The sequence below is a fragment of the Pseudophryne corroboree genome, chromosome 3, assembly GCF_028390025.1.
Source record: "Pseudophryne corroboree isolate aPseCor3 chromosome 3, aPseCor3.hap2, whole genome shotgun sequence".
NCBI lineage: Eukaryota > Metazoa > Chordata > Amphibia > Anura > Myobatrachidae > Pseudophryne > Pseudophryne corroboree.
The window spans coordinates 748207387-748231522 of NC_086446.1; the positions used below are offsets into that span (position 1 = coordinate 748207387).

A 24136-nucleotide genomic window follows, 5' to 3' on the forward strand; every position below is an offset into this window, starting at 1 on the left:
ACTAGGGTTAATTTTGTTGGGAGCCAATTAACCTACCAGTATATTTTTGGATTGTGGGAGGAAACTGGAGTACCCGGAGGAAACCCACGCAAGTACGGGGAGAATATACAAACTCCACACAGTTAGGGCCATGGTGGGAATAAAACCCATGACCTCAGTGCTGTGAGGCAGTAATGCTAACCATTACACCATCTGTACTGCCGTACTTAGACTATACACTCAACTAATAGGAATCTACAGCATACACAGACGTACTGTACCCATACTATGAAACTGTATGCACCTCTGATATGCAGCTGAACGGCAGTGGTACAAAACAATATTGTAGTTATGATAAGAAATTCCCATCCAGTAGGGTAAAACGAATGAATACGACCATAAAATCTATTCTCAACAGTAACATACTGTACAATTTTCCCTTGTACGTCACCTTCGTGTAGGAGGCGGGCTGAGGGCACTATGGGGGGCATTCAGACTGGATCGCTGCAGCGGAAGCGATCGCAATCTAAAGCACTTTGGGAAGTACGCCAGCGCATCCCAGTGAGATGTGAAAGTATCTCAGGGCTGCGATCGCCTCTGCCTGATTGACAGGCGGTCGCGGGGCAGGAGGGGGCGTGCCCAACGGCGTTAGAACACCATTAGTGGGGCATGGTCTGGACAATGCAGCCGCTGCGATCCGGGATGCGGAGGGTAGCCGCCTGCCAGCGCAGCTAGGCTGCACAGGTAGGGAGGTACTCAGCGGGTGCAAAAACATTGCTGGCGTGCGATACTTTCGCACCAGTGCGGGGGAGGGGGGTGGTTAGGGCGAGATATGCGGGGTGGACTAGCCCTGTGCTTGGCGTTTCCCCGCATGCCTGAGTAACTGATCGTAGAAGCACATCTACGATCAGATCTGAATGACCCCCTATGGCCCTGCTTCAGACGGGCACACACTATCGATTTCATACAGTATGTGGCGGCGGAGCTATTCTTTTTCCACTCCGCAGGCACCTGAGCCACACTGCGCACGTGTGGCGACCAATTAGCGATAGCACACGCACAGAGGATTTATTTGCAACGTGAGTGATATATCGTACACATGGGGGTCATTCCGAGTTGTTCGTTCGTTATTTTTTTCTCGCAACGGAGCGATTAGTCGCTAATGCGCATGCGCAATGTCCGCAGTGCGACTGCGCCAAGTAAATTTGCTATGCAGTTAGGTATTTTACTCACGGCATTACGTGGTTTTTTCTTCGTTCTGGTGATCGTAGTGTGATTGACAGGAAGTGGGTGTTTCTGGGCGGAAACTGGTCGTTTTATGGGAGTGTGTGAAAAAACGCTACCGTTTCTGGGAAAAACGCGGGAGTGGCTGGAGAAACGGAGGAGTGTCTGGGCGAACGCTGGGTGTGTTTGTGACGTCAAACCAGGAACGACAAGCACTGAACTGATCACACTGGCAGAGTAAGTCTCGAGCTACTCAGAAACTGCACAGAGAATTCTTTTCACAATATTGCGAATCTTTCGTTCGCAATTTTACTATGCTAAGATTCACTCCCAGTAGGCGGCGGCTTAGCGTGTGCAAAGCTGCTAAAAGCAGCTTGCGAGCGAACAACTCGGAATGACCCCCCATGGTCTGATGTGTACCCCTGATTTCATGGCAACATTGGAGCATCCCACCTGCTGTTTTGCACGTCAGATGGGACGACCCAGAGGCCGACAGCATTGCAGCTGAATGAGGCTAATGAGCAATATATTGCATGGTCCCATGCTACAACGTTCTGTGTGTACGGGTGACCGATGTATCGTTACATCGGTCGCCCCATCGCCTGAGATCACCATCATTTTAATGTGTACCCAGCCGTGGAGATTTGTGCTGAATCACATCATTGTGGCCCCGCCCCTACTGCACAATACCTTGTTTAGTGTGGGCGGGGCTACATTTATTCAATCTGTGACACCACACCCCCACCTGGATGTCGCCCACTACTTTAAAAAAGATTGCAAGTGTGTTTAGTTATTAATAATTGAGCGGGTAGCAGTTGGTTTACCGACAGACACAATACCGACAGTCCTAATCCCAAAAGCCATTGACCGACAGTCAAAATACAGACATTATGCCGACATGTTCAAAATGCCAACATAGTCAGAATACCGACATTTGAAAAGCTGACATGTCACAATACCGACTTGCGTTTTGAAGGTATTTTTGCCCCAAAAAAGACTTGTTCATGCTTTACCATCCCAGTGGACCTGGAGGGGAATATATTTGTGTGCTGAGCGCAGCGAGGCACCGTTCCCGAAGCATGGCGAGCGCAGTGATACACTTAGACGTGTCCATGTCGACCTCTGTTGACATTGAAGAAAAAGGAAAAATTTGTGTTGGTATTTTGACATGTCGTCATTTCAAATGTTGGTATTCTGACTATATCGGCATTTTGTGAACACGTCGGCATAATGAATACTGGAATTTTGACTGTGTCGGTATTGTGACTGTAGGCCAATGGCTGTCGGGATTATAACCGTCGGTATTGTGTCCGTCGGCAGATCATACTGAACCCAGTTCAGCAATGGTAGCAATACATAACTTAATACCCCTGCAACAATGGAATTCACAATTCCTGCAATCATCTAGTCTATGCTGATGACATAAGAGGGACAGTGTCGACAATATACGGCCATGGTACAAATGCCACTGTGTCGTCTCCTGTAGCTAGTGCTTAGAAAACAACAGATGAAGAAATAAACACCAGCGATCACACTATGGGCAGAGATTGATTACATACAGCCGGTCTCCTCCCTCCATTCCTCAGAGCTGTCATCTTGTCCCCAAATAATAAGTGACGTGCAGCCTGTGCTTGCATTACACTGTTGTATAAATCACAGCTGCTGTCAAGGACATTACTTTTCCTGTCACTCCCTGGCTGCCTATTACATGGAGAGAGCTATTGAGGCATTAGGACGGGGGCCGGTATTGAACACTAAGCAACTCTATTTTTGAAGACACCGCAGACAATATATCGGGAGGGATCTATGTCATTTATTTTTAACCACAATCAATTATAACGTTCTCTTAAGGGAAATCTGCAGCTAAAAATACAGCGTGTTAATGTGTATAAGACGAGCTTGTTATAGGGGCTAATTCAGACCTGATCGCTGCTGGCCGTTTTCGCACAGCGGGCGATCAGGTCTGAACTGCGCAGGTGCCGCAGTGTGCCGGCGCGTGCCAGAGATGCTATCAGGCAGATGCGTTCGTTGGGCGGGAGGGGGTGGGCCGCCGGTGTTGGGCCGCCATTTTGGGGGCACGGTCCGGGCAACACAGGGGTGCGGGGAGACGGCCGCGGTGGATGCGTGACGTCACTCGCAGCCGCCGCGACCCGGAGAGCGACGGGTAGCTCCCTGCCAGCGCGCAGGAGCTGCGCTGGTAGGGAGCTACTCTTCAGGTACAGAAGCATCGCCGCCGTGCGATGCTTTTGCACTTGTGCGGCGGGGGGAGGGCCAGACAAGCGGGGCGGACTAACCCTGTGCTGGGCGTCCCCCCGCCTGTCAGGGTGGCTGATCGTAGCCGCGCAAAATTTTGCACGGCTACGATCAGGTCTGAATTAGGCCCATAGTCACATATATTTGCAAAGTGGGATCCATGGATGGGGAATTCAATTAGGAAAGATTTGCGTTGACACCAGTTCATAATGGAATGCAATTATCGCTGCAGAATTGTGGGGTTTTGTGTGCACCTCTATGAGCGAGTGATTTTAAGGACTCCCCCACCACCGTAACTTTAAATAGTAAAAAAAAAGGCCAATGCAGACACTTTATGTGATTTAAAAAAAAAAAAAAAAATTTCAAAAATGAGTAAGAAGATGTGGGACGTGTATGTGGGGGTTCAGTATGATTTACAGACGGACACAATACCGACGGTCATAATCCCGACAGCCATCGCTACAGTCAAAATACAGACACGGTCAAAATACCGACAATCATTATGCCGACTTTTTCAAAATGCCGACATAGTCAGAATACCAACATTTGAAACGCCACCATGTCAAAATACAGTCATGGGTTTTTCTGGGGGGGGGGGGGGGGGGGGGTTGTGTCAATGCATAGGTCGACATGGACACCGTCTAAGGGTTCCGGGTCCCCTCGTTCGGGCACTATTATGTTCTCCCTCCATGTCCACTGGGGCAGTAAAGTATGAACAAGTCTGTTTTGGGGCAAAAACTCCTTAAAACCGCATGTCGGCATTTCAAATTTCGGTACTCTGACTATGTTGGCATTTTGAACATGTCAGTATTTTGACTGCCGGTCAATGGCTGATGGGATTATGACGGTTGGTATTGTGTCCGTCGATAAATCAACTGCTACCCATATGGGGAGCTGTTGAATTGCTGGGAAAGGGATTTTTGAACTTCCAGATTGATATTTTTCAACTTTTAACAAGCTTGTATTTAAAAACAAAACTATTCCAATATCACCAATTTTATGTACCCCAAATTGCTGGAAAGACTTGTATTTACTGAAATAGACTTACACCCCTCTCAGACATACGACCCGGGCAGTGGCGGAATTACCGCCAGTGCAAGCTGTGCCTTGCACTGGGGCCCGCCACTGTCAAGGGGCCCAAAGCCAGAGCGGCATGTAATGAGTCAAACTGACTCATTACATGCTGCCTGGCTGCCGCTGTGTGCCGCCGCCAAGGAGGAGAGGAGCGCACCGGCCACGGGGGGGGGGGGGGGGGGGGTGGCAAGGGGGAGGAAGGAGGTGGAGGAGGGAGCCGCAGCTGCGCAGAGTAATTGGTGTAAGCGCTGCTGCTGCTGTCCCTTACCTTCACCATAGGCTGCCCTCCACCGCTGTGAATACTGGGAAGCGCTTCCCAGCATTCACAGCGGCGGAGGACAGCCTATGGTGAAGGAGAGGGACAGCAGCAGCAGCGCCTCCACCAATTACACTGCGCTGTTGCGACTCCCTCCTCCACCTCCCTCTTACTCCTTCTTCTCCCTGGCTGCCCGGGATCTGCCAGAAGCTGCACGAGGAGCCTGAGCCAGCTGAAACAGTAAGTATATCTATTCTATCTATCTATCTATTCTGTCTGCCTTAATGTGTAAAAAGGGGGACGCTGTCTGCCGTAATGTGTAAAAAAGGGGACACTGTTTGTCGTAATGTGTAAAAAAGGGGACGCTGTCTGCCGTTATGTGTAAAAAGGGGACGCTGTCTGCCGTTATGTGTAAAAAAGGGGACGCTGTCTGCCGTTATGTGTAAAAAGGGGACGCTGTCTGCCGAAATGTGTAAAAAGGGGACGCTGTCTGCCGTTATGTGTAAAAAGGGGACGCTGTCTGCCATTATGTGTAAAGAAGGGGACGCTGTCTGCCGAAATGTGTAAAAAGGGACGCTGTCTGCCATAATGTGTAAAAAAGGGGACGCTGTCTGCCGTAATGTGTAAAAAAGGGGACGCTGTCTGCCGTAATGTGTAAAAAGGGGACGCTGTCTGCCGTAATGTGTAAAAAAGGGGACGCTGTCTGTCATGTGTAAAAAGGGGACGCTGTCACAGGAGTGCGCACCACGTTTTAAGAGGGGGTGCACCATCGAAATGGTGTGTCTAGCACCGCCTTTTGGGTATGTCTAGCACCATCTATTGACGGTCAACACAATATAAATATCCACCCTTGTAGCAATCCTAATAAAGCAGATGCATTGTCAGATGTTGTGGTGTGCACAAAACAAACACTCCTAATGGCACTACCACAAGAAAAGAAAGCGCTGACAGAATATATTTTAAAAATAATTTATATTTTTATTTTTTTAGCTGTTTTAACTTGCTTATAGTAAAATATATACTGTTTAAATAGCTCACTGTGAACCAATTACACTAACAATATTTAAAACAATAAAAACAATATTTAGTTGTTCTCTAGCTCAATGCATCCTATACCTTTACCAATCATCACAGAAAAAATTATTGTTTATAAAATACCAGCATGTATATAACAGCCAATTCCTCATCTAATTAGCTTGCGGCATGCAAATACTTATTTCTTACTATCAGACAATAGTTTAATTCAGATAGTCCATACTTTCAGGATCCAAATTGTTATAGGACCTTTCTTGCCAGGTTTAGTTATTTTGCAATTTACCAAACAGAAAATAAGAATTTACTTACCGATAATTATATTTCTCATAGTCCGTAGTGGATGCTGGGGACTCCGTAAGGACCATGGGGGGATAGCGGCTCCGCAGGAGACTGGGCACAAAGTAAAAGCTTTAGGACTAGCTGGTGTGCACTGGCTCCTCCCCCTATGACCCTCCTCCAAGCCTCAGTTAGGATACTGTGCCCGGACGAGCGTACACAATAAGGAAGGATTTTGAATCCCGGGTAAGACTCATACCAGCCACACCAATCACACCGTACAACCTGTGATCTGAACCCAGTTAACAGCATGATAACAAAGGAGCCTCTGACAAGATGGCTCACAACAATAATAACCCGATTTTGTAATAATAACTATGTACAAGTATTGCAGACAATCCGCACTTGGGATGGGCGCCCAGCATCCACTACGGACTATGAGAAATAGAATTATCGGTAAGTAAATTCTTATTTTCTCTAACGTCCTAAGTGGATGCTGGGGACTCCGTAAGGACCATGGGGATTATACCAAAGCTCCCAAACGGACGGGAGAGTGCGGATGACTCTGCAGCACCGAATGAGAGAACTCCAGGTCCTCCTCAGCCAGGGTATCAAATTTGTAGAATTTAGCAAACGTGTTTGCCCCTGACCAAGTAGCTGCTCGGCAAAGTTGTAAAGCCGAGACCCCTCGGGCAGCCGCCCAAGATGAGCCCACTTTCCTTGTGGAATGGGCTTTTATAGATTTTGGCTGTGGCAGGCCTGCCACAGAATGTGCAAGCTGAATTGTACTACAAATCCAACGAGCAATAGTCTGCTTAGAAGCAGGAGCACCCAGCTTGTTGGGTGCATACAGGATAAACAGCGAGTCAGATTTTCTGACTCCAGCCGTCCTGGAAACATATATTTTCAGGGCCCTGACCACGTCCAGCAACTTGGAATCTTCCAAGTCCCTAGTAGCCGCAAGCACCACAATAGGCTGGTTCAAGTGAAATGCTGAAACCACCTTAGGGAGAAATTGAGGACGAGTCCTCAATTCTGCCCTGTCCGTATGGAAAATTAGGTAAGGGCTTTTATAAGATAAAGCCGCCAATTCTGAAACACGCCTGGCTGAAGCACGGGCTAACAGCATTACCACTTTCCATGTGAGGTATTTTAAGTCCACAGTGGTGAGTGGTTCAAACCAATGTGATTTTAGGAATCCCAACACCACATTGAGATCCCAAGGTGCCACTGGAGGCACAAAAGGAGGCTGTATATGCAGTACCCCTTTGACAAACGTCTGAACTTCAGGAAGTGAAGCTAGTTCTTTTTGGAAGAAAATCGACAGGGCCGAAATTTGAACCTTAATGGACCCTAATTTTAGGCCCATAGACAGTCCTGTTTGCAGGAAATGCAGGAAACGACCCAGTTGAAATTCCTCTGTAGGGGCCTTCCTGGCCTCACACCACGCAACATATTTACGCCAGATACGGTGATAATGTTGCACGGTTACATCCTTCCTGGCTTTGATCAGGGTAGGGATGACTTCATCCGGAATGCCTTTTTCCTTCAGGATCCGGCGTTCAACCGCCATGCCGTCAAACGCAGCCGCGGTAAGTCTTGGAACAGACAGGGTCCCTGCTGGAGCAGGTCCCTTCTTAGAGGTAGAGGCCACGGGTCCTCCGTGAGCATCTCTTGAAGTTCCGGGTACCAAGTCCTCCTTGGCCAATCCGGAGCCACGAGTATAGTTCTTACTCCTCTCCTTCTTATGATTCTCAGTACCTTGGGTATGAGAGGCAGAGGAGGGAACACATACACTGACTGGTACACCCACGGTGTTACCAGAGCGTCCACCGCTATTGCATGAGGGTCCCTTGACCTGGCGCAATATCTGTCTAGTTTTTTGTTGAGGCGGGACGCCATCATGTCCACCTTTGGTTTTTCCCAACGGTTCACAATCATGTGGAAGACTTCTGGGTGAAGTCCCCACTCCCCCGGGTGAAGATCGTGTCTGCTGAGGAAGTCTGCTTCCCAGTTGTCCACTCCCGGAATGAACACTGCTGACAGTGCTATCACATGATTCTCCGCCCAGCGAAGAATCCTTGCCACTTCCATCATTGCCCTCCTGCTTCTTGTGCCGCCCTGTCTGTTTACGTGGGCGACTGCCGTGATGTTGTCCGACTGGATCAACACCGGCTGACCCTGAAGCAGAGGTCTTGCCTGACTTAGGGCATTGTAAATGGCCCTTAGTTCCAGGATATTTATGTGAAGTGACGTTTCCATGCTTGACCACAAGCCCTGGAAATTTTTTCCCTGTGTGACTGCTCCCCAGCCTCTCAGGCTGGCATCCGTGGTCACCAGGACCCAATACTGAATGCCGAATCTGCGGCCCTCTAGGAGATGAGCACTCTGTAACCACCACAGGAGAGACACCCTTGTCCTTGGAGACAGGGTTATCCGCTGATGCATTTGAAGATGCGATCCGGACCATTTGTCCAGCAGATCCCACTGAAAAGTTCTTGCGTGGAATCTGCCGAATGGAATCGCTTCGTAAGAAGCCACCATCTTTCCCAGGACCCTTGTGCATTGATGTACTGACACTTGGCCTGGTCTTAGGAGGTTCCTGACTAGGTCGGATAACTCCTTGGCTTTCTCCTCCGGGAGAAACACCTTTTTCTGTACTGTGTCCAGAATCATCCCTAGGAACAGCAGACGTGTCGTCGGAATCAGCTGCGATTTTGGAATATTTAGAATCCATCCGTGCTGTCGTAGTACTACTTGAGATAGTGCTACTCCGACCTCTAACTGTTCTCTGGACCTTGCCCTTATCAGGAGATCGTCCAAGTAAGGGATAATTAAGACGCCTTTTCTTCGAAGAAGAATCATCATTTCGGCCATTACCTTGGTAAAGACCCGGGGTGCCGTGGACAATCCAAACGGCAGCGTCTGAAACTGATAGTGACAGTTCTGTACCACAAACCTGAGGTACCCTTGGTGAGAAGGGCAAATTGGGACATGGAGGTAAGCATCCTTGATGTCCAGAGACACCATATAGTCCCCTTCTTCCAGGTTCGCTATCACTGCTCTGAGTGACTCCATCTTGAACTTGAACCTTTTTATGTAAGTGTTCAAGGATTTCAGATTTAAAATGGGTCTCACCGAGCCGTCCGGCTTCGGTACCACAAACAGCGTGGAATAATACCCCTTTCCCTGTTGTAGGAGGGGTACCTTGATTATCACCTGCTGGGAATACAGCTTGTGAATGGCTTCCAATACCGCCTCCCTGTCGGGGGGAGACGTTGGTAAAGCAGACTTCAGGAACCGGCGAGGGGGAGACGTCTCGAATTCCAATTTGTACCCCTGAGATACTACCTGCAGGATCCAGGGGTCCACTTGCGAGTGAGCCCACTGCGCGCTGAAATTCTTGAGACGGGCCCCTACCGTGCCTGAGTCCGCTTGTAAGGCCCCAGCGTCATGCTGAGGACTTGGCAGAAGCGGGGGAGGGCTTCTGTTCGTGGGAAGAGGCTGTCTGCTGCAGTCTTTTTCCCCTTCCTCTGCCCCGGGGCAGATATGAGTGGCCTTTTGCCCGCTTGCCCTTATGGGGACGAAAGGACTGAGCCTGAAAAGACGGTATCTTTTTCTGCTGCGAGGTGACTTGGGGTAAAAAGGTGGATTTTCCAGCCGTTGCCGTGGCCACCAGGTCCGATAGACCGACCCCAAATAGCTCCTCCCCTTTATACGGCAATACTTCCATATGCCGTTTGGAATCCGCATCCCCTGACCACTGTCGCGTCCATAATCCTCTTCCAGGGTATCAATATTTTCAGTCAGGGAATCCGACCAAGCCACCCCAGCACTGCACATCCAGGCTGAGGCGATTGCTGGTCGCAGTATAATACCAGTATGTGTGTATATACTTTTAAGGATATTTTCCAGCTTCCTATCAGCTGGTTCCTTGAGGGCGGCCGTATCAGGGGACGGTAACGCCACTTGTTTTGATAAGCGTGTGAGCGCCTTATCTACGCTAGGGGGTGTTTCCCAATGCGCCCTAACCTCTGGCGGGAAAGGGTATAATGCCAATAACTTTTTAGAAATTAGCAGTTTTTTATCGGGGGAAACCCACGCTTCATCACACACCTCATTTAATTCATCTGATTCGGGAAAAACTACGGGTAGTTTTTTCACACCCCATATAATACCCTTTTTTGTGGTACTTGTAGTATCAGAAATGTTCAAAACCTCCTTCATTGCCGTGATCATGTAACGTGTGGCCCTACTGGAAAATACGTTTGTTTCCTCACCGTCGACACTGGAGTCAGTGTCCGTGTCTGTGTCTGTATCGACCTGAGGTAACGGGTGCTTTAGAGCCCCTGACGGTGTTTGAGACGCCTGTACAGGTATTAACTGATTTGCCGGCTGTCTCATGTCGTCAACAGTCTTTTGTAAAGTGCTGACACTATCACGTAATTCTTTCCATAAGACCATCCAGTCAGGTGTCGACTCCCTAGGGGGTGACATCACTAACACAGGCAATTGCTCCGCCTCCACACCATTTTCCTCCTCATACATGTCGACACAACGTACCGACACACAGCACACACACAGGGAATGCTCTGATAGAGGACAGGACCCCACTAGCCCTTTGGGGAGACAGAGGGAGAGTTTGCCAGCACACACCAGAGCGCTATATGTATACAGGGATAACCTTATATAAGTGTTTTTCCCTAATATAGCTGCTGTATATATTTATATGCCAATTTAGTGCCCCCCCTCTCTTGTTTTACCCTGTTTCTGTAGTGCAGGACTGCAGGGGAGAGTCAGGGAGCCTTCCTCCAACGGAGCTGTGAGGAAAAAATGGCGCCAGTGTGCTGAGGAGATAGGCTCCGCCCCTTTTTCGGCGGCCTTTCTCCCGCTTTTTTATGTAAAAATAGGCAGGGGTTAAATACATCCATATAGCCCAGGAGCTATATGTGATGTATTTTTTGCCAAAAAGGTGTTTTTATTGCGTCTCAGGGCGCCCCCCCCCCCAGCGCCCTGCACCCTCAGTGACCGGAGTGTGAAGTGTGCTGAGAGCAATGGCGCACAGCTGCAGTGCTGTGCGCTACCTTATTGAAGACAGGACGTCTTCTGCCGCCGATTTTCCGGACCTCTTCCGTCTTCTGGCTCTGTAAGGGGGACGGCGGCGCGGCTCTGGGACCCATCCATGGCTGGGCCTGTGATCGTCCCTCTGGAGCTAATGTCCAGTAGCCTAAGAAGCCCAATCCACTCTGCACGCAGGTGAGTTCGCTTCTTCTCCCCTTAGTCCCTCGGTGCAGTGAGCCTGTTGCCAGCAGGTCTCACTGAAAATAAAAAAACCTATTTAAACTTTTACTCTAAGCAGCTCAGGAGAGCCACCTAGATTGCACCCTTCTCGTTCGGGCACAAAATCTTAACTGAGGCTTGGAGGAGGGTCATAGGGGGAGGAGCCAGTGCACACCAGCTAGTCCTAAAGCTTTTACTTTGTGCCCAGTCTCCTGCGGAGCCGCTATCCCCCCATGGTCCTTACGGAGTCCCCAGCATCCACTTAGGACGTTAGAGAAAGAAGATTTGTTGGTTAATTTGCCAAGCATAGAAACATTTGTATATGATTCAGTTTGAAACAGTGCGCACTGCCCCTGTTTTACATAGAGGGGTGGGGGTTCCAAGGCCGTTTCTTGCACACAGCGCTAAAATGCCTAAGTACGGCACTGTTGCTAGGTATCCATTTCCCTGGCCCTGAGCAGGTCACCCCTCACCAGATCCTCTCCAGGGGTGAGGGGGTGGACCTGGATGGGATGAGGGGGGGGGGGGGGGCAAAGCATTTTGTCGCACCTGGGCCCCCCACTCGCTAGTTCCCGGGTTTTTGAAGGCACCCCCTTTCACACTAAACCTGAGACCTGGGGAATTCCCGGGTCGATCCCTTTCAGAGCAGGCCAGAGTAGACCAGGCTACTCTCATGTGCCACACAAACAGATGTCTCACTTGTACATGTCTTACACACACACACATCTTACACATACACGTCACACTTAAACACACATACATGTAATATACACACACACATATGCACACACTCACACTCACCACAACAGGCCGCCTCTCTGTGAGGCTGCGCTGACTGCTTCTACAACTCACTGCAGCACGGACTACAGCAGCCGGCGCACGCCCCCTCCAGGCAGCCCCGCCCCTTCCAGTGGTCCAGCACCAATCAGAGGCATGTAAGTGTGAGCTGGGAGCAAATACCCAGGTTGCACCTTTCAGACCTAAGCCGGTTTGTCCACCTACATTGCAGTGTCGGCAACCGGGAACGTGTTCCCGGGTTGGGACCTTTCAGACATGCCAAAATCCTGGTTAGGTTTTGGCTGCGGGGGGGCGGAGGAAATTAAGCTGCAGGGAGGGAGGGTTAGGGACAGGCAATAAGAGGGGGATGGTTAGGATTAAGCTGCGGGGAGGGAGGGTTAGGGACGGGCAATAAGAGGGGGATGGTTAGGATTAAGCTGCGGGGAGGGAGGGTTAGGGACGGGCAATAAGAGGGGGATGGTTAGGATTAAGCTGCGGGGAGGGAGGGTTAGGGACAGGCAATAAGAGGGGTATGGTTAGGATTAAGCTGCGGGGAGGGAGGGTTAGGGACAGGCAATAAGAGGGGGATGGTTAGGATTAAGCTGCGGGGAGGGAGGGTTAGGGACAGGCAATAAGAGGGGGATGGTTAGGATTAAGCTGCGGGGAGGGAGGGTTAGGGACAGGCAATAAGAGGGGTATGGTTAGGATTAAGCTGCGGGGAGGGAGGGTTAGGGACAGGCAATAAGAGGGGGATGGTTAGGATTAAGCTGCAGGGAGGGAGGTTTAGGGACATGCAATAAGAGGGGGATGGTTAGGATTAAGCTGCAGGGAGGGAGGCTTAGGGACAGGCAATAAGAGGGGGATGGTTAGGATTAAGATGCAGGGAGGGAGGCTTAGGGACAGGCAATAAGAGGGGGATGGTTAGGATTAAGCTGCAGGGAGGGAGGGTTAGGGACAGGCAATAAGAGGGGGATGGTTAGGATTAAGCTGCGGGGAGGGAGGGTTAGGGACAGTCAATAAGAGGGGGATGGTTAGGATTAAGCTGCAGGGAGGGAGGTTTAGGGACAGGCAATAAGAGGGGGATGGTTAGGATTAAGCTGCAGGGAGGGAGGCTTAGGGACAGGCAATAAGAGGGGGATGGTTAGGATTAAGCTGCGGGGAGGGAGGTTTAGGGACAGGCAATAAGAGGGGGATGGTTAGGATTAAGCTGCATGGAGGGAGGGTTAGGCACCAACGGGGAGGATTAGGCTGTGAGGGAGGGAGGGTTAGAGGGGTAGACGAGGAAGTTTAGACTACTTACCTTTAGTTACCATAAAATACTATAGAGTGCTTTGACCAGATAGGCTTGGTATATAGGCCCTCATTCCGAGTTGTTCGCTCGCTAGCTGCTTTTAGCAGCATTGCACACGCTAGGTCGCCGCCCTCTGGGAGTGTATCTTAGCTTAGCAGAAGTGCGAACGAAAGATTAGCAGACCTACTCCTACCTTGCGATGACTGCAGTCTGTTTAGTTCCTGGTTTGACGTCACAAACACGCCCTGCGTTCGGCCAGCCACTCCCCCATTTCTCCAGCCACTCCTGCGTTTTTGCCTGGCACGTCTGCGTTTTTTAGCACACTCCCTGAAAACACAGAGTTGCCACCCAGAAACGCCCCTTTCCTGTCAATCACACTATGATCACTCGAGCGACTGAAAACTGTCGCTCGAGCTTGGGTAAAACTACAAAGTTTTGTGTGAAAGTACTTAGCGCATGCGCGCTGCGTACCATGCGCATGCGCAGATTTGCGCTTTTTCACTTGATCACTGCGAAAAGCGGCAGCGAGCGATCAACTCGGAATGACCACCATAGTTACGGACAAATGCTGATGATGTGCAGCCCTAGAATAAGCAGATATTCCGGATCCTGCAGAAAGACTTGTCAGTGCCACTGTAATTCAGTTAGCATGCACCAAACGACACGCTCTGCTTTACAAATCTACCCAATATTCCCTAAAGCTCACAGGATTGTTTGGAGTTGTTTGACCACACTAATGTAGATTAGAAATCTGAACGCCATCAGCTATTCCCACTTGTGAGTTATTTTTGTTGTTATTGTTGGTTGTTGTTTTTTAGTTTCCTTTATGGCTGAGTGTCAGTGAATATATTACAATATGGGATCGGTCTCGTCTACGCGTGACAGGATTATTTCCCAGTCTTATTAGCATATATGCAAGGCTCCATCCCAATGAGTGCTTAAAAAATAATCTGTAACCCTTTACTAACTGTTTGATACACATACGGCCTGGTTCAGAGATGTACGCAAACCGGATCATTGCACAGCTGAGCACGCGTGTAAGTCGCACAGCATGTTCTGCAATAGTCTTGCGACGGCGAGAGAGGCATTATCTGCAAAGTGATTGGCAGTCAGGGACAGTTTGGGGGAGGAGACATGGGAGTGGCAGCAAATGCGGGCGTGTTGTGGGAGTTTTCGGGACGTATCCCAGGCTGCGACGCTTATCCAGTGCGCAGTTACAAATGGCTGCAGTAACATGTTCATTTCGCTTATCAGCTGTATGCGCACTCCCGTTTTTGGCACAATTTAATTACAAAACAGTGAAATCACCATTTGCGCGATAATTCTTGCTGGTGTTACTAAGTGAAAATGGAGAAATCTGCCTGTACCCCCAAAAAGGCAAACTATTATAGGGTAACAGTATAAAAGTGTATAAGTGGCCATAATGAAAGTATTTGGGGTTCTTAAAATGTGTCATATGGCCGTTATATACATTATTCTAAAACAGTGAAAAAATGCTAGAAAGTGTTTTTCTGCAAAATAAGTTTTCGCATTAAGGCCCTCATTCCGAGTTGTTCACTCGTTGCCGATTTTCTCTATATTGCGATTAGTCGCTTACTGCGCATGCGCAATGTTCGCAGAGCACATGCGCTTAGTTATTTTACTCAACAGTTAGGTATTTTACTCACGGCATTACGAGGATTTTTCATCGTTCTGGTGATCGGAGTGTGATTGACAGGAAGTGGGTGTTCCTGGGCGGAAACTGGCCGTTTTATGGGTGTGTGTGAAAAAACGCTGCCGTTTCTGGGAAAACGCGGGAGTGGCTGGAGAAACGGGGGAGTGCCTGGGCGAACGCTGGGTGTGTTTGTGACGTCAAACCAGGAACGAAACTGACTGAACTGATCGCAGTGGCAGAGACTGCTAAGAAATTTCTATTCGCAATTTTGCGAATCTTTCGTTCGCAATTCTGCTAAGCTAAGATACACTCCCAGAGGGCGGCGGCTTAGCGTGTGCAATGCTGCTAAAAGCAGCTAGCGAGCGAACAACTCGGAATGAGGGCCTAAATTAGAGGTGCATAAAAATGCCAATTAGTAGGTTTTTGTGTCATTTTAGGGGAGTAAGGGGATGATTTATCACCATCCACATCTTGGATGCGGATGTCATGTGATAAAATCGCCCAAACTCGCACTGCGATAACTGATTACATCGCAGGGATGTATCAATTATCATATGTAGGGACAGAGCTTGCGGTCAAGCTCTGTCCCTGCAATGCCTCTTCACCGCATCATCAGGGTATTTTTCATATAAAATACCCCGATGTCCTGCTGCGCATGCGCCACCCCTGCCAACATCGCCGCTACCGCCGCCACCCGGTTGACACCCCCTGTCGCGACTACACCCACACGCCGCGGACACCCCCCCCCCCAGCAGGAAAATATACTTACCTTTCCAGGGAGCCGGTTCGCGCTGCTTCTGCTGGGCTGCCGGATCCTGTGCGCTGCGGTGACTCCCGGTGCTGTAAAGTGCACTGCCGCTTTGCAGCGTCCTTTACTGCGTCGGGGTCCCATTGCAGCACATGGGGTACCCGGCGCCCAGCAGCACTCAGTGGAGCAGCGGACACCGGCTTCCTGGACAGGTGAGTATGTTTTTATTTATTTTTTTACTTTTTAAAAAAAAAATTGTAACGCTTTGATCAGCTTGTGTGTCCATCGGACACACATATCGCAGTGCTGCCCTGTGATCTCGTCAGCCTGAGCTGGCGAGATTATCACAGGGCACACTGCGGTATTTTTTCACATTTTTTTTTTTAGTAAATCTGGTCAGATCGCAGTTCCCATTATAAGTATGGGGAATGCGAAGTGGCTTACTAAAAAAAAGTGAATTAAAGGGTTTGGAGCAATTTTTCATGCAAACTGCTCCAAATACCCTTTAATACATTCAGGTGATACTAAAATAATGTGAAAAGTTAAACATCCTTTTTCACATTATTTTAGTAAAAATAATGTTAATAAATAGAACTCTAAAATCTTTGGGGGGAAAAACACACCTGTAGCTACCACCTGCAAGCCTACAAACACCCATTGATACAGCACCCCCAGGTACCTGTCACACATCTTGAAACCCATTAATCTGCATTTTGCATTTTTCACCCCAAAAAAGATGCCCAAATTAAGCTAATTAAAAAGTGCCTAATTAATTAGTCACTGGGGTGGGGAGCATCAGTGTTTCTGAGTTAAGTACTGACATTTTTAACTTAATATAGGTTATGTCACCAACTTTTCACCTGCTCAGGAGGTGGTGAAAATAAACTGCCGTTAAAACCCATAAAGAGTTATCATGTGTAAAGCCGTGTTTTCATGATTTGCGATAAAAGCCTGTGTTACATGTGAAAATGGGTTATTGCGGCTAATTGAATTCCACCTTCGGGGGTCATTCCGACCCGATCACTCGCTGCAGTTTATCGCAGTGCAGCGATCGGGTCGGATCTGCGCATGCGCTGGCGGCGCAGTGCGCCGGCACATGCCGGACGGCCGAAGGCTGTCATACCCTAGCGATCGCCTCTGCCTGATTGACAGGCAGAGGCGGTCACTGGGCGGGAGGGGGCGGCACGGCGGCGTTTGTCCGCCGTTTTGGGGGCGCGGCCCGGATCGTGTGGGGGCGGGCCGCAGTGGCTGCGTGACGTCACACGCAGCTGCTGCGACCAGAGGCAGCGACGAGCAACTCCCGGCCAGCCGCAGGAGCTGCGCTGGCCGAGCGTTACTCAACAAGTACTAAAGCATCGCCGCTGTGCGATGCTTTTGTATTTGTGCGGGGGTGGGGCGGACAGACATGAGGGGCGGCCTAGCCCTGTGCTGGGCGTCCCCTCGCATGTTAGGGAACATGATCGTAGCTGTGCTAAATTTAGCACAGTTACAATCAACTCGGAATGACCCCCTACGTCTTTTAGTTATGCAAATAAGATGTACATTTTCGGGGGGGGAAATGCATTTGACACAAGAACGGGCACATTGGGAGGGGCTATTCGGGCTCCACCCCCTCTCGATATCCCTATCCACTTGAGCCACATTTGTTAAAAAGTGCTTAACTTGGCTTATGTCAGATTGCCCTTTCTCTCCCCTTCTCTGCCGCTTCTGATATAACTACTGTAGGTGCAAATGACAGATTTGATTACGTATGTATAGCGCATATATACTGTACATCCTTTCCCTTTGTGAGCATGCGCAGTGCAAATTTGCATAATTCACACAAAAACGGCTGGTGTAAGTTCAACTCGGTGACAAACATTGGTAGTTGCTCTGTCTGGATGTGTTTATCATGAGGCCTACTGTGACAAATTACATGGCCCTGTGTGGGCACTGCTATTATGTAGTGTTAGGACTGCCAACATCGGAGAAGCCTTGAAGTGGCTCAGCAGCTTAAACATGTGTTTGCAAACATGTGACTAATTCTCTGAATTTCTATTACCAGATAGGTTCAGGTATGGTTAAGGTAATTTTTAGTGTGCTGAAGGGAAATGTAGGGGTGGGATTTGCAACCCCCCCCCCCCCCTCTCTGTCTGTTTGTTTGTGACCCCTCCCCCTTTCCAGCACCTGATACATAATTATCTCCAGGAATGACCGAGCAACTACCATAGTTTGTCTGCTTGTGTGCAAGAGGCATTGAATGGGAGCAGTATTTGGAAGGCATGCTGTTCCTTGTAGTGCCAATGGGAGATCCCAGGGGTGGCTCCTGAGTAAGTTAGCTCTCTGTCTGGATGTGTTTTAGGAATAGCCTTTATCATGAGGCCTACTGTGACAAATTACATGGCCCTATGTGGGCACTGCTATTATGTAGTGTTAGGACAGCATGTCTGTAAGTTCAACTCAGGACATTTGCTTTACTGTGTGAAGGTCATTAGTAGAAGGTCATTGTTACACGTCAGCTCCAAATAATTATTAGAGTCTTCTGCAATAAAAAAATATTCCCAACCCCCGCTATTAAAAATATAAATACAAATTCACATTGGGCATCATGTTGTTTGGAGACTTGTGCAATGGAGAATGGCACCCGTCAGCACACAGCATGTCATATTCCATTTAGCTCCGTCTCGGGCAGCGCCAAATTAATTGCTTTCTATGGCGACCTTTCCAGAATGGTCTACAACGCACGTTCCTCTATATTTTATTTAGAAGATTAAGATAACTGCAACCTTTCCAGGAGACAAGCGTGAATCCGTTTCTTTTATTCCATAGCAAGAACAATTGGTATACTTATATACTTTGTCTGTTTAGGAAGAGTTAAGTTCATTATTTTTTCATTAAACCAGTCATTGCAGCGAAATGCCAAAGTACTGCTTCTGACATTTTGTGATTTCATCTAAAATTAAAGGGTTGTCAAAAAGCCAGGGACTATAGCTGTAATTTAATTGCATTTATATGTAGACCATTAAAATCAAATCATTACTGCCCATATGCTTACACTCTGGAAGATGTCACAATTCCAGGCCATTAGGGGGGATGTTATATATCTTACGCACATTTTTTACCACACAAAAAGTTTGGAAGATTCGGCACATGTATTGAGTAGATGGATCTCTTATGACTGTGGTGAGTAACACATGGCCCTAGGGCAGCATGTGTCCCCTGTCCTCACCAGCTGCCGCAAGCACCTTCCTGTTTTGTCGTCAGCTTTTTATTATAGCTTGAAACAGTGGTCTCCAACCTTAATTGGGGTGTGAGCTACTTTCGGAAAATAAAACCTCTGAAGGAGCTACCCCCTCCACCCAATGCACGTGCATTCCTATGAAAGTGGGTGTGGCCTCACAACTACAAGTAATGCCCCCCCCCCGCGTAGTGCCAGATACACAAATAATGCTTCTCATCAGTGCCAGATACACAAGTAATACCCCCCAGCAGTGCCAGATACAATACCCCCACCAGTGCCAGAACCAAATTCCCCCCACAGTGCCATTTAAAATGCCCCCTGCAGCGCCAGATAAAATGCCCCCGTAGTGTCCGATACAGTGCCCCACACAGTGCTAACCCTTGCTGGCTTCTTCTACTGCCGCCGGTGCTGCTCCTCCTGTATGAGGGACGGAAGGGGAGGAGAGCGCAGCGCGCGCCTCTCCTGTGAAGTCCAGAGAGCGGCTACGGTGAGGGTGACAGAGTCTCCGGCGGCGGCGGGCATTTCAAATATTGTGTTGCTAAGTAAGCCAATCAAAACTCGTGGTGCAGCGGCCAATCAGGTGCCGCCACTGCCGGTCCACAAGCTCTGATTGGCTGACGGCTGGCACCAAATTAAAAATGAAGGGAGGAGGAGTGCCAGTGACTTTCCAAGTGCGTGCGCTCTGTGAGCTACTGAAAATACTACGGCGAGCTACCGGTAGCTCGCGAGCTATGGGTTGGAGATCACTGGCTTAGAACATTTGCTGAAAATGCCTGCTGAGGTGCTATTACAGTGAGAGGTCTCTTTATTTAATTAAGGGGTCCATTCATGAAGCAGTGAAAAGTGTGGAGAAGTTGCCTATGCTAACCAATCAGCTGCTCCGTACAATTGTATAGTATGCAAATTATAAATGTTACTTCAGTGCTGATTGGTTGCCATGGGTAACTTCTCCACCGGCTCACTTCTCCACACTTTTCGCTGCTTCATGAATAGACCCCTAAGGGAGATGTACTAAGCAGTGAAAAGAGTGGAGAAGTGAGCCAGTGGAGAAGTTGCCCATGGCAACCAATCAGCACTGAAGTAACATTTATAATTTGCATACTATAAAATTGTACAGAGCAGCTGATTGACTGCCATGGGCAACTTCTCCACTGGCTCACTTCTCCACTCTTTTCACTGCTTCATACATCTCTCCCGTAGTAATAAGTAAGTTATTTCTGAAAACAAGGGTAATATGTGGCCCTTTTACCGTTAGAGGGCCACGCAAAGAAGATCATGAGGTTGCTTATCGCTGTGGGACTTGTTAGCTTTTATACGGCATGCTGGAAAATGTGGTTGAAAGATGGCTGTACACAGGGTCTTTCCAGCCTGAATTTAATGACAGCGTGTGGACAGCTATTGCTGCTTTTACTATATTACAATTTTCATGGCTATGGGGTGGGTCCAAGATGAAGCAATATGGATAGTGGCATGCATTTTTGGACAATGAGGAGCATTATAGGTCTAGTACCTCTGCATTTGACATTCAGGTCCAAATGCAAGTTTGCGGGCAGAAGCGAGTTTTTGTCAATTTAGCCATTTAATAGGTTTTTTGCCTTTTCAAAAATTTCCGCTGGTCACCACGGGTTTAAATCTCAGTAAATGAAATGGACACATGTGACTGCAAAAATTTATATTATCCATTGAACAATAAGAATTTAAACAAAAACTTTGAGAAGACATCTCCCTAAATAATTTTGGAGTGAACAATTAAAGTAAAGGCACAGCTCATGGTGGAAGGAGGAGAGGAGCTGATGAGGGGATGTGGTCAAGATCCCACCGGACGGAATCCCGGCGGTCGGAATACCAACACCATAGGCGGAATATACACAGATGGAGATGGGTACTGGGTGGCAGCAGTAAGGAACGGGGGCCGGGCCAGCTGCCTGCGCACCAGCAGGCAGCCACGGAGGGACAGAGTGGCAGCTCTTGACTGGCTGCCAGTCCGCGAGCTCTGATTGGCTCACGACCGGCTCTATAGTCAGAATATCGCCGTGGCTCTGTCTCTCCTTGGCTTCATGCCGGTGCGCAGGCAGCTGACCCGGCCACCGATCCTCACTGCTGCCACCCGGGCCCCCTCACAATGATGAGCTTTGGGAATGGGGCAGTGGGGTGGGGCTGCCTAATTTTTCAGTCCCGGGCCCCATAATTTCTGATGGCAGCCCTAGTGACTAGAGGATTAGAGGGAGAGTCTGTAGTTGTATGCCAGGTTTCTTTAATGTGGAGGGCAGAATGTTGCATCACTGCCATCCACTTGTTATACAGAATGGTTCAGCTTGACTGCAGCTAGTAAAGTCACACTTCTGCAGCTCTTCAGAGCCCTATGGTTATTTGCACATAGACCAAAGTACAGAGGTCATCTGTATTCCCCCTCATGTTTTGTTGCCTACAGAACATGACACTTACATTAACTGCATGGTAACTGGGCTGTGGAACAATTCCCAGCCTGCTACGCATCAGCAGCCAGCAATGACATCATGCATCAGCCTCCTTCCTGTTACAGTGTCACACATGCAGCGCGCCGCGATTAAAGGGGTGGCTACAACACACAAATCCAGCTGCATTGCTCTGGAGCACTGCAGTTATACATTTCCTATGGCCATGATAAAACACAAGGCGAATGGTAACATCATAAACTGGAGAAACACTATTATAAAGTATCCAAATTCACCCCATTCAATTTTAATAGCTATCACACAACCCCCACCCTTTACTTCTTCCGTACATTGATTAGGATTTTCTCATTAACATCCATCTGCTGTCCCAATTAAAGAAAATGTAATTGCAGTATTAGCATTTATCTGCTGATTAAGGGGAAAACACTGAATACAGTCTGAGAGACATAAATCCACGTACAGATGTCAGCATTTGCATCTGTGTCCATCTAGCTCGCCCTGTACTGGTAGAAAGCAATTATTGGTTGTCATAATGACATTACTGACAGTGTTCTACACTGAACTCCATTAAGCTGAGAGTACTTACACACACTACACTAACCTACCCTGAACCAAAATCCAACTACCGGCCTGATCCACAAAGCGCCCGTATGGCGTGCTGCAAAAGAGCTGCACATTCCTGCCTATATTCTGCTGAAAATGATGTGTGTGCAGGTGGGGTGTGGAATGTTAGATAGAATAGACTAAAGGGCTCTACAGACTGGGCAACCCGCCGTCGAGCTGCCCAACCGCCATACGGCTGAAGTGCAACCCGGCGGCGGGGGAGAAGTGACGGGGAAAGTGAAGTTTCTTCACTCCCCCCATCACCCGGCGCCATAGTAATGCAGGCTAATATGGACAATCTCATCCATATTGGCCTGCATGATTAAGCGACGGGGCACCAACGATGAACAAGAGTGGGGCCACGCATCGATCATCGTTGGTGCCTACACACTGCATGATATGAACGAGTTCTTGTTCATTAACGAACAAGAGCGTTCATCTCGTGCAGTGTTATCTGCCAGTGTGTAGGGCTCTTTAGGTCGACACTGTCTAGGTCGACCACTATTGGTCGACAGTAAGTAGGTCAACATGGCTTCTAGGTCAACAGGGAATCTAGGTCGACATGTACTAGGTCGACATGAAAAAAGGTTAGCATGAGTTTTTTCTAAAAATGTTGGTGTCGGTTTCTTAATAGAGTGACGGGGAACCCCAATTAGTGCACCGTATACCCTCGCATGGCTCGCTTCGCTCGTCATGCTTCGGGCATGGTGACCCGCTGCGCTCGGCACAGGTTACCATTCCCAATTGTAGTCCACGTGGATCGTTAAGTATGAAAAAGTAAAAAAAACAGAAATTGTGAAAAACTCATGTCGACCTTTTGTCACGTCGACCTAGTACATGTCGACCTAGAGTCCCGTCGACCTAGAAACCATGTCAACCTACTTACTGTCGACCACTAGTGGTCGACCTAGACACTGTCGACCTAAGTCTTGTCGACCTAGAGACCGGATCCCGTGCAGGTGTTGATATTGCAGAGTTATATAGGAACACACCAGCATATGACTCACACAATGAACAGCCCAGTTACTTAACCCGAGGTGTTGGTTTAGTGATAGCAGGTACAGCCGTACTCACTGTTACATGCACACTGTTGATGGAGCTTGAGCGGAGTTGTGTTTCATACAGCTCACCAGCCAGTGAGTATATACTGAAAAGGGGTAGCGGTGCAGCAATGTTCGCACAGCTTTATATCACATAATAGCCAGGTCTCTCAAAAGAGCTAAGTAGGAGACTTCTGTCTCCCACCATGTCACACTACACAGTCAAGAAAAGATGGCCCCTGCACATGTTCAGTAGAGATCTTGGTGGCCATCTTGGGATAGAGCATGATGCCTCCCTGGGCAACAGGAAGACTGGAGGGTGCACAGTAGCGCACTCCTCTTTCAACACATTCAGATCATAGCATACCTCCCAACATTTTAGATTTGTATATCGTGATCCCTCCATGTAGGCACATCTGAAAAGGGATTGTGGCCTCACCATCCCATTAGACCACTCGTCTCAAATCATGCCATTTTGGGGGCATGGCTGCATGTCACCCCCACATTTTCACAGCAGTTTCTGGGTGTCCCCCAGCCTCCTCTGTGCATTGAATGATGCTGTGCGCATCCATTCAGCTACACTGGCACCGCTACTCAGTTGGCATAGGTGGGTGTCCCCCAACCTCCCCACCACCCGCAGGACACTAAAGCAGTGACTGTATCACCATGGCTGTATTTATTTTCACTGCGTATAATCAATAGTAATAATTTTTCAATAAAATATTGCTAGGGCAACTTAGCAATTCTCAGCCCCGTCAGCTATACTGACCCAAAGTGGCAAAGGTAACTGACAGGCAGGGTCGGACAGGCCAACAGGGCTACAGGGGGGAAATCCCCGGTGGGCCCCAGTGCCGCCTAGGCCCCCCACTTTTTCCTCTAGGGATCAGGTTGCAGACTTGTGCACTTGAAGTATATAATATACATATGTCACATTATACTGCACAGGACTAGGTTTATTTCTACAGTGCATTGCTGTTATTAATCTGGTATA

The 24136-nt window shown here is 48.7% G+C and overlaps 1 protein-coding gene across 2 annotated transcripts in view; it reads right to left on the reverse strand.

Moving 5' to 3' along the window:
- ZMAT4 (zinc finger matrin-type 4) overlaps positions 1-24136 on the reverse strand; it is a 759632-nt gene that overhangs the window by 155634 nt on the left and 579862 nt on the right. The window lies entirely within an intron of this gene.